Below are 11,315 nucleotides of genomic sequence, written 5' to 3' on the forward strand. Positions count from 1 at the left end.
AATCTCTGGGAACTTGATCTATTTACTGGAATTTAATAATATATCCTAAAGCTTGCTGATTAACAAAAAAATTCAGTAGAATATGGATAGGTTGTTCCAACCTCTCTATATCATTTTCAACCCCCCTTTTATATTATCTCCTGCCTGTGATAATGTTTTCAATCCCCTCCTTCTATTTCATGACCCCCAAATCTTTTTTTTATTTTTTATTTTTATTTTTATTTTTTTTATTTTACAGTCCAAAATACTAAACACCAATCTTCATGGCTCTAGTATACACATGCTCTGAGCTTTTCACGTAGCTGAATCTGATTAACTTAAAAACAATACAAACACTTTTTTTTTAGTGTTATCTGAACAATTTATTTAATATAATTTTCTGGAAACTCTAGAGTTGTGACACTACTCTGTGGAAACCAGACCTTTCTCATCAAAATAACACTTTGCTAAGGAAAAATAAATAGACTTCCACAACATAATTGACAGGGAGAAAGACAAAGATTATAGTGCAAGGTACAGAAAAGGCAACAAAATGGAGACAGTTCTGCAAAATGACATTAAAAACAAGGAGGAAAAAAAACCACTATATGAATTATGGGAAAAAGATGAGTAGTTTAAGAAAGAGCAACAACTGATCTGTTTTTATTTGAATAAATAGGTTAGGTTATGTGTACACCATTTTTATACATTAAAAGAGATGTGATAATTACATATAATTCCTTTGCATTCTTTTACATTTATGGATAATTCCTATTACTGTTATGGGTATAATTCTTTCTAACATAGAAAATGATTTGTTCTAAGAAATTTGTTCTAACATAGAAGGTTATTTGTTCTTCAATTTTTATAATGCTATTGATTTTTAAAACTATAGACAACTTAAAAACATTTTAGTGACTTTCATTGTATACATACATGTTATATTTATACCTTCATAATCTTATACGTAAGAAGTATGATTATAAAAAAAGAAAATAATTTGCTTCAATTTATTTTTACCTTGGAATTCCAATAGAAATATAAGAGTTTACCTTAGTTTAGAATCTCACTATCTTCTAGAATCCACTCAGATAAAAGAATGAGAAGTAACTACATATTTTTCAGTGAAATAAGAAATTAAATATAAAATACAAAAAAAAAAATCAAACTGTTGTAAACCCCAAATAACTGCTGTTTAAGAACAGCGGTAGCTTGAAATGGCAGAGTATATATGCAGCCACTAGAGAAAATAGTGGGAAGAATAGAGAAGAATGGTAACTTGAGATACATCCTGTATGACTTAGATGTTTTTTTCTCCACCCCTGTCCATAGGCCCACCAGAAGCAATTTGCCGTCAGCTTTCAAAGCCAGCAATACATCTTTACTGTTCTAAATCAGGAGTATGTTAACTCTCCAGCTCTAAGTCATAATCTTGTTTACAGAAATTTTGATCGCTTTTTACTCTGTAAGATATCAAACTGGTCCATTACATTGGTGACATTATGGTGATTGCACCTAGTAAGCAAGAAGTAGAAACCACACTGGACTTATTGGTGAGACGTTCATATGTCAGGGGATAGGAAATAAATATGACTAAAATCCAGGGGCCTTCTACCTCGGTGAAATTTCTAGAGGTCTGGTGGTATAGGACCTGTCAAGATATTCCTTTTAAGGTGAATGAGTTATTGCATCTGGCCACTCCTACAACCAAGAAAGAAGCACAATGCCTACTGGGCCCATTTGGATTTTGAAGACAACACATTCCTCATTTGTGTGTGTTGCTCTGGCCTATTTATTGAATGACTCAAAAGGTTGTTAGTTGTGAGTGCGGGAGAAGACTCTGCAATAGGTCTAGGCTGCTGTGCAAACGGTACTGACACTTGGGCCACATACTCAAGCAGATTTAGTCATGGTTGAGGTGTCAGTGGTAAATAGGGATGCTGTTTGAAGCCTTTGGCAGGTCCCCATAGGTGAATCACAGGGGAGGGTGCTAGCATTTTGGAGCAAGGCCCTACCATCTTCTGCAGATAACAATTCTCCTTTGGAAAGACAGCTCTTGGCCTGCTACTGGGCCATTATAGGAACTGAACATGGGTCACCAAGTTATCAGGAAATCTAAACTGCCTTTTATAAACTGGGTGCTTTCTGACCCACCTAGCAATAAAATTGGGCATGCAGAGAAACATTCCATCATTAAACGGAAGTAGCACATATGTGTTCAGGCTTGAGGAGGTGCTGAAGGTACAAGTTACACAAGGAAGTAGCTCAAATGCCCATGGTCCTCATTCCTGCTACCCTGCCTTTTCTTTCTCAGCCTGTACCTATGGCCTCTTTGGGAGTTCCCTATTATTAGTTGACAGAGGAAGAGAAGACCAGGGCCTGTTTTACAGATGGTTCTGTATAACATGCAGGCACCACCTGAAAATGGACAGCTGTAGCTCTATGGTTCCTTTCTGGGACATTCCTGGAGGACAGTGGTGAAGAGAAATCTTCCCAGAGGGCAAAACTTCAAGCACTGAACCTTGTTTTGCACTTTGCCTGGAAGGAGAAATGGCCAGACATGTGATTATATACTGATCGATGAGCTGTAGCCAATGGTTTGGCTGAATGTTGAGCCACTTGGAAGGAGCATGATTGAAAAACTGGCAACAAAGAAATTTGGGGAAGAGATATGTGAATGAACCTCTATGAATAGTCAAAAATTGTGAAGATATTTGTGTCTCACGTGAATGGTCACTAACAGGTGACCTCAGCAGAGGGGGATTTTAGTAATCAAATGGATAAGATAACTCATTCCGTAGACAACACTCAACCTGTTTCTTCAGTCACTTCTGTTACTGCTCAGCGGGCTGGTGAGCAAAGTGGTATGGTAGAGGTTATGCATGGGCTTAGCAACATGAAGTTCCACTCACCAAGACTGATCTGGCCCTGGCCACTGCTGATTGCCCAATCTGCTAGCAGCAGAGGCCAACACTGAGACATAGATATGGCACCCTTCTTCTGGGTGATCAACCAGCTACCTGGTGGCAGGTTGATTACATTGGACCACTCATCATGGAAGGGGCAGCAGTTTATCTTACTGAATAAACATTTCCTCTGGATATAGATATGTCTTTCCTACATGTAATCCTTTTGCCAAGAGGTGCTTACAAAAGGCAAAGGAAATACAGAATGGATAGTAGAAGAAGGTAGTTATTAAATACCAGCTGCAACCATGTGGCTAATTAAAGAAAGGAGGATGGTAATTTTTATGAGTATTTCCTCCTTATTTTGTTAAGAATAAATTTGTGCACATACACACCTGTATTAAGCAAATATCTTTGTTTTATTATGTTTATTACTTTTTATTATGTAAAAAAAATTTATTGACTTCAAATCAGCATTTAAGTATTGTTAATTTTGGCCAGGCGTGGTGGCTCACGCCTGTAATCCCAGCACTTTTGGAGGCCAAGGTGGGCGAATCACGAGGTCAGGAGATCGAGGCCATCCTGGCTAACATGGTGAAATCCCATCTCTACTAAAAATAAAAAAAATTAGCCAGGCCTGGTGGCAGGCGCCTGTAGTTCCAGCTACTTGGGAGGCTGAGGCAGGAGAATGGCGTGAATCCGGGAGGCGGAGCTTGCAGTGAACTGAGATGTGCCACTGCACTCCAGCCTGGGCAACAGAGCCAGACTCCGTCTCAAAAAAAAAAAAGTATTGTTAATTTTATGTAATCATATTCAGGTTAGCGTATTTTTGGTTGTATGAAGGATACTTTTATTATCTTAGCAGAATTATGAACTTATTATTGTCTTTAGTTGGATATTAAGTATGATTTAAGAGGATGTGTACAGGTGCCAAGCTGTCAAGGGATGGACTTGTAATAGTTAATATTAGATGTCGACTTGACTGGACTGAGGGATGCCTCGATGGCTTGTGAAGCACTGTTTCTGAATGTGTCTGTGAAGGTGTTGCCACAGGAAACTGGCATTTGAGTCAGAAGTCTGGGAGAGGAGGACCCACCCACAATATAGGTGGGCACCAGCCAATGGGCTACCAGTGTGTTAGAACAAAACAGGAGGAAAACGGAGTTATAAGCTCACTTGCTGAGCCCTCTGGCTCTCTCTGTCTTTTCATGCCAAATGTTTGTTTGCTCTCCTCCTTCTCATGTTATTTGGCCTTTGGACTCTGGGACTTTCACCAGGAGCCTCCTAGGGGCCCTCAGGCCTTTGGCTTCAGACTGAAGGCTGCACTGTTGGTTTCCCTAATTTGTGGGCTTTTGGACTTGGACTGCACCATGCTACTGGTTTCCGCTTTTCCCAGCTTGCAAACAGCCTGTTGTGGGACTTCACCTTATAATCGTGTAAACCAGTTCTCCCTAATAAGCTCCCTTTTATATATACATATATCCTGTTGGTTCTTTCCCTCTGGAGAACCCTGACTAATGCAAACCACACATAGCTGGTGCTTAAGAACTACAGTAGCTTAAAACAGCAGAATTACATATGCAGACACTGTAGAAAATTTTAGTAGGAAGAACAGAGAATGGTGACTTAGATTAGAGTTATGATTAGATTTAGATAACTAATTAAATCTGATCAAAATGATTAAAACTGATTAAATGATTAGAGTTAGGTAACTAAAATACCCAGCAAATATACCTTCCCAGAAGTCTCAACCTATAGTGGAAATTACTTTGATCAGATATACAATTAAACTACATGCAAGCACTTGCAGGGAAGGGGGAAGAAGGGATATAAGCTACTGTGGAGTGCCCAGAGATGGTTAAATTCAAGAACATTAGTAAAATGCACTTTCTAAAAGTGAGAGGATCATTTTAGAGGCTAGAAATTGGTCGGAGCTAGTAAAGTAAAGATATAGTTCAGGCCTCATAAGATAAGTCATTTGGAACGAGGTTAGGTTTCTATAGGTGTAAGAGGTGTGGCCAGGTAGAGGTACACTGTGTGTGTGAATGTATACACACACAAGTGTGTGTATATGTCTATATCTATATATCTGTATGCATCAGAGTAGCCACAATGGAAAGAGTTTTTTAGTTAAAAAAGCTAGAAAGGAACTTTGGACCACTTTTCAGAAGAGGATAACATACATGAAAATGACTCTTCGGTCTCTACTAAAAAAAATACAAAAAAATTAGCCGAGTGTGGTGGCACATGCTTGTAATCTCAGCTACTGGGGAGGCTGAGGCAGGAGAATTGCTTGAACCCGGGAGGCGGAGGTTGTGTGAGCCAAGATGGCACCACAGCACTCCAGCCTGGGCAACAAGAACAAAACTTCGCCTCAGGGAAAAAAAAAAAGCAGAAACAAAGAAAGTACCAAGCAAATGGCAGAAGTGGAAGAAAATTTAACCAAAAATTTCATGATGAAATTAAAACCAACAAACTTAATGAAGAGAGCCCATAAAACACACAGAAGAATTCAAAGAGACAGCCAAACAACAAGTGAGGGTGCTGCACATAGGAAATAGCAAATCTTATAATAAGCACTAGATTAGGAGGCACGCAGAGCAAATAGACACCAGACAAAGCACAATAACAGGCAGAGAGGATAGAAATGAGAAAAAGAAAGAAAATAAGGCAAAATTAAGGAGATGCTTCAAAATCATTTAAAATGCTAGAGGACTCCAGCATAGAAAATGTACTGTAATCACGGTCGGAATCACTATAAAATCAAATCAAAGATACAGCCACCTTGTTTTGTCCTTGGTCAGGTTTTTGGAATCTGTTTGAAGCAAAATCCGCCCATTAAAAAGAAAATATAATCTGAGCTTTAACAAGCATATACGATTTCTAAACCTTCACTAACAACATAATTTATACAAGTTCCGTCACCCACAATTAACTCATGAGCCCTTGGTGTCAACACCCTCCCCAATTCCTAGTTTCTGGCAAACAGTCATCTATTTTTAATCCCTATAAATTTGCCTGTTTCAGAGGTCATATAAATAGAACTTTATAGCATGTGGTTTTTAAAATCTGGATTCTTCCACTTAGCATAATGCTTTGAAATTCATCTATGCTGGATGCATGTATTTGTAGTTCATTTTTTTTTATTGCTAATTAGAGCTCCATTGTAAGTCTGTATCACTGTTTATCCACTCACTAGATGAAGAATATTTGGGTTATTTCCTATTTTAATTATGTACAAAACTTCTATTATCGTTAGTATACATGTTTTTCTCTTAACACAAGTTTTCATTTTTCTTCAAGAAATAGATATTTCTTGAGTGAGATGGGTGATTACATTTAACCTAGCAAAAGAGAAAAAAGCTGGTAGCCAGGATATATAAAGAACCCCACAAATTAGTGTAAGTAAACAAGCCAAAATTTTAATTAGGCAAATAATATGACTAGACTTTTCAGCAAAGAATGTATGTGTGTGTATATATGTATACACACATATATAATAAACACACATATGGGTGCTCAACATCATTAGTTATTAAAGAAATGCAAACTAAAACAAAATGCCAGTATACACATCTACTGGAATATATAAAATTTAGGCCAGGTGCAGTGGCTCACGCCTGTAATTCTAGCACTTTGGGAGGCCGAGGCGGGTGGATCACAAGGTCAGGAGATCGAGACCATCCTGGCTAACATGGTGAAACCCCATCTCTGCTAAAAATACAAAAAGAAATTAGCTGGACATGGTGGCAGGCACCTGTTGTCCCAGCCACTCGGGAGGCTGAGGCAGGAGAATGGCGTGCACCCAGGAGGCAGAGCTTGCAGTGAGCCGAGATCACGCCACTGCACTCCAACCTGGGCAACAGAGCAAGACTCTGTCTCAAAAAAAAAAAAAAAAAAAAAAAAAATATATAATATATATATATATATATATATATATATATATATATATTTAAAAGACTGAGAATATTAAATGCTTTTAAGGATTCCACATTCATAATGTGGAATCACACAGAGAAGACAGATCTACCAATTTAGCAGAATAGGGAACCAATCAAACATATATTTACACCTATCTAAATTTTTTTATGGCAAATATTCTATTACAGTTCAGTAGGCAAAGAGTTGAATATTCCCGAAAATAATGCTGGGATAATTAGGTGACCATAAAGAAGATCTTGCCTGAAAACTAAACAAAAACAAATCTGTTTAGACTGGTTAAAAAATTAAAATTGATCAGGTGTGGTGGCTCACACTTGTAATCCCAGCACTTTGGGAGGCTGAGGCAGGCGGATCACCTGAGGTCATGAGTTCAAGACCACCCAGGCCAACATGGTGAAACTCCATTTCTACTAAAAATACAAAAAAATAGCCAGGCGTGGTGGTGGGTACCTGTAATCCTAGCTACTCAGGAGGCTGAGGCAGGAGAATCTCTTGAAGCTGGGAGGCAGAGGTTGCAGTGAGCCGAGATGGTGCCATTGCACTCCAGCCTGGGCAACAAGAGAGAAATTCTGTCTCAAAATAAATAAATAAATAAATAAATAAATAAATAAGGTAATATAAAATTAAAATTAAAAAAAAAAATAAAGCTCTTGATAGAGTACAAGGGACAATAAACTTATTAACTGCAAATTGGAACAATTATTCAAGTAAGAAAATATATAATCTATAAATTAAATGATTTAAAAAATTATCTACTTTGAAGCAAAGACAAGAACCACATGATTATCTCAATAGATGCAGAAAAGGCTTTTGACAAAATTCAACAGCCCTTCATGCTAAAAACGCTCAATAAATTCGGTATTGATGGAACGTACCTCAAAATAATAAGAGCTATTTATGACAAACCCACAGCTAATATCATTCTGAATGGGCAACAACTGGAAAAATTCCCTTTGAAAACTGGCACAAGACAGGGATGCCCTCTCTCACCACTCCTATTCAACATAGTGTTGGAAGTTCTGGCTAGGGCAATCAGGCAAGAGAAAGAAATCAAGGGTATCCAGTTAGGAAAAGAAGAAGTCAAATTGTCCCTGTTTGCAGATGACATGATTGTATATTTAGAAAACCCCATCGTCTCAGCCCAAAATCTCCTTAAGCTGATAAGCAACTTCAGCAAAGTCTCAGGATACAAAATTAATGTGCAAAAATCACAAGCATTCTTATAAACCAGTAACAGACAAGCAGAGAGCCAAATCAGGAATGAACTTCCATTCACAATTGCTTCAAAGAGAATAAAATACCTAGGAATCCAGCTTACAAGGGATGTAAAGGACCTCTTCAAGGAGAACTACAAACCACTGCTCAGTGAAATCAAAGAGGACACAAACAAATGGAAGAACATACCATGCTCATGGATAGGAAGAATCAATATCGTGAAAATGACCATACTGCCCAAGGTTATTTATAGATTCAATGCCATCCCCATCAAGCTACCAATGAGTTTCTTCACAGAATTGGAAAAAACTGCTTTAAAGTTCATATGGAACCAAAAAAGAGCCCGCATTGCCAAGACAATCCTAAGTCAAAAGGACAAAGCTGGAGGCGTCACGCTACCTGACTTCAAACTATACTACAAGGCTACAGTAACCAAAACAGCATGGTACTGGTACCAAAACAGAGCTATAGACCAATGGAACAGAACAGAGTCCTCAGAAATAATACCACACATCTACAGCCATCTGATCTTTGACAAACCTGAGAGAAACAAGAAATGGGGAAAGGAATCCCTATTTAATAAATGGTGCTGGGAAAATTGGCTAGCCATAAGTAGAAAGCTGAAACTGGATCCTTTCCTTACCCCTTATACGAAGATTAATTCAAGATGGATTAGAGACTTAAATGTTAGACCTAATACCATAAAAACCCTAGAAGAAAATCTAGGTAGTACCATTCAGGACATAGGCATGGGCAAGGACTTCATGTCTAAAACACCAAAAGCAATGGCAGCAAAAGCCAAAATTGACAAATGGGATCTAATTAAACTAAAGAGCTTTTGCACAGCAAAAGAAACTACCATCAGAGTGAACAGGCAACCTACAGAATGGGAGAAAATTTTTGCAACCTACTCATCTGACAAAGGGCTAATATCCAGAATCTACAAAGAACTCAAACAAATATACAAGAAAAAAACAAACAACCCCATCAAAAAGTGGGCAAAGGATATGAACAGACATTTCTCAAAAGAAGACATTCATACAGCCAACAGACACATGAAAAAATGCTCATCATCACTCGCCATCAGAGAAATGCAAATCAAAACCACAATGAGATATCATCTCACACCAGTTAGAATGGCAATCATTAAAAAGTCAGGAAACAACAGGTGTTGGAGAGGATGTGGAGAAATAGGAACACTTTTACACTGTTGGTGGGATTGTAAACTAGTTCAACCATTATGGAAAACAGTATGGCAATTCCTCAAGGATCTAGAACTAGATGTACCATATGACCCAGCCATCCCACTACTGGGTATATACCCAAAGGATTATAAATTATTCTACTACAAAGACACATGCACACGTATGTTTATTGCGGCACTATTCACAATAGCAAAGACTTGGAATCAACCCAAATGTCCATCAGTGACAGTCTGGATTAAGAAAATGTGGCACATATACAGCATGGAATACTATGCAGCCATAAAAAAGGATGAGTTTGCGTCCTTTGTAGGGACATGGATGCAGCTGGTAACCATCATTCTTAGCAAACTATCACAAGAAGAGAAAACCAAACACCGCATGTTCTCACTCATAGGTGGGAACTGAACAATGAGATCACTTGGACTCGGGAAGGGGAACATCACACACTGGGGCCTATCATGGGGGGGGGAGGAGGGAGGGATTGCATTGGGGAGTTATACCTGATATGAATGATGAATTGATGGGTGCTGACGAGTTGATGGGTGCAGCACACCAACATGGCATAAGTATACATATGTAACAAACCTGCATGTTATGCACATGTACCCTAGAACTTAAAGTATAATAAAAAAAAGGAAAAAAAAATTATCTACTTTGAAATCAATAAGTTCTGCTCATCAGAGACCACCTAAAGAATGATACAAGGCAAAATACAATTTATAAAAAAGTTAAGATATAAATAGAGTAAATTCATAAATATCTCCTATGAGTCAATGAAAATAAAAGGAATTATGTGAAAAAAGGATTTATATATAGTGCCTATTGAAAAGAAAATAAGGAAATTGTGGTATTTTAACAAAATGAAATTCTGTATATAACATTAAGAGAAAATAAACTATAGTAACATAAATCAACAGATATTTTCAACAACACATTGTTGAAAAGAGAACATGTTCAAGGACTTCATACACTATATAGAGCTCAAAAAATAAGAAAATATGAAAAACTTGTTTTTTGAGAATATATGTACATATGATAGAATTAAAACTATAAAAAATAAGGCACAGGCTAATCATACCAACCCGATTAGTAGTTATTTCATGAGTTTTGGAGAGTTGGAAGGTGAAACAATTAGAAAAAAGACATGTAGATTAACAGTACCGGTGATACTGAAAGAGGAGGAAGGAAGAAACCAGTCAGGCAGGCAATTAGGGTGGCTCCTTGGCAAAAGTCCTTCCAACAAAGAACAGCTTAAAAATCAAGCTGCAGGCCTCAGATAAGAAAGAGCACGTGTCCTTGAACTGAAAGGCCTACTTTGTGAGCCCAGATGAACAAATTCCACTTCTCTTTTGGACACATTTCTCTCTCTTTGGTTCATCTTTGTCTTGCTTCCTCCATATTGGTCCTTACCTTTCACTCATTTTTTGTATGTCTGTCTCCTGTGATTGTGGGCCAAATCTTCATTTGCATAAAGTGTAATGTCCCATCAGTCCCTGATTGGTCCTGGGCCAAGGCCCTGGACCAAGCCTTCACTTCAACCCCTGACTATTCCTGGGCCAAGTTCCCAGGTCAAGCCTTCACCTCTGCCTCCAATTGATTCTTTTCACTATCATGTCTTTTTCTCAGTGCAGGCAGACCAGTCAGCGCACTCTTCCCCTGTCCCACTCCGTAAAAACCCCTGAACTTAGCCCTACAACTGGCAAGCCTCTTTTGGGAAGCCACTTTTTGCTGAGAGCATTTCTGTCACTTAATAAATTTGACTCTGCCTGACTCACTCTCTGGTGGCTGCCTGCCTTATTCTTCTTGGTCTTGGGACAAGAATCTGGAGTTTGCCAGTTGTGAGTGTAAACAAAATCAGGAGTGAAAAAGCTGCGGCAACATCCATTAATTTCACTTGTTGGTGTTTCCCAGGTTACTTCCAATATGTTCTTTTTCTTATTATACTTAACATTTATATAATTATATAAAATGATTAAATGAAATATGCTTTGGCTTCATATCATCCTTAGTTAAAATATCAAAGTACAATACACACAAAGGGCATAATTTATTTTTAATACTAGTAGAA

This window comes from Rhinopithecus roxellana, chromosome 5, assembly GCF_007565055.1.
Source record: "Rhinopithecus roxellana isolate Shanxi Qingling chromosome 5, ASM756505v1, whole genome shotgun sequence".
In the NCBI taxonomy this organism is placed as follows: Eukaryota; Metazoa; Chordata; class Mammalia; order Primates; family Cercopithecidae; genus Rhinopithecus; species Rhinopithecus roxellana.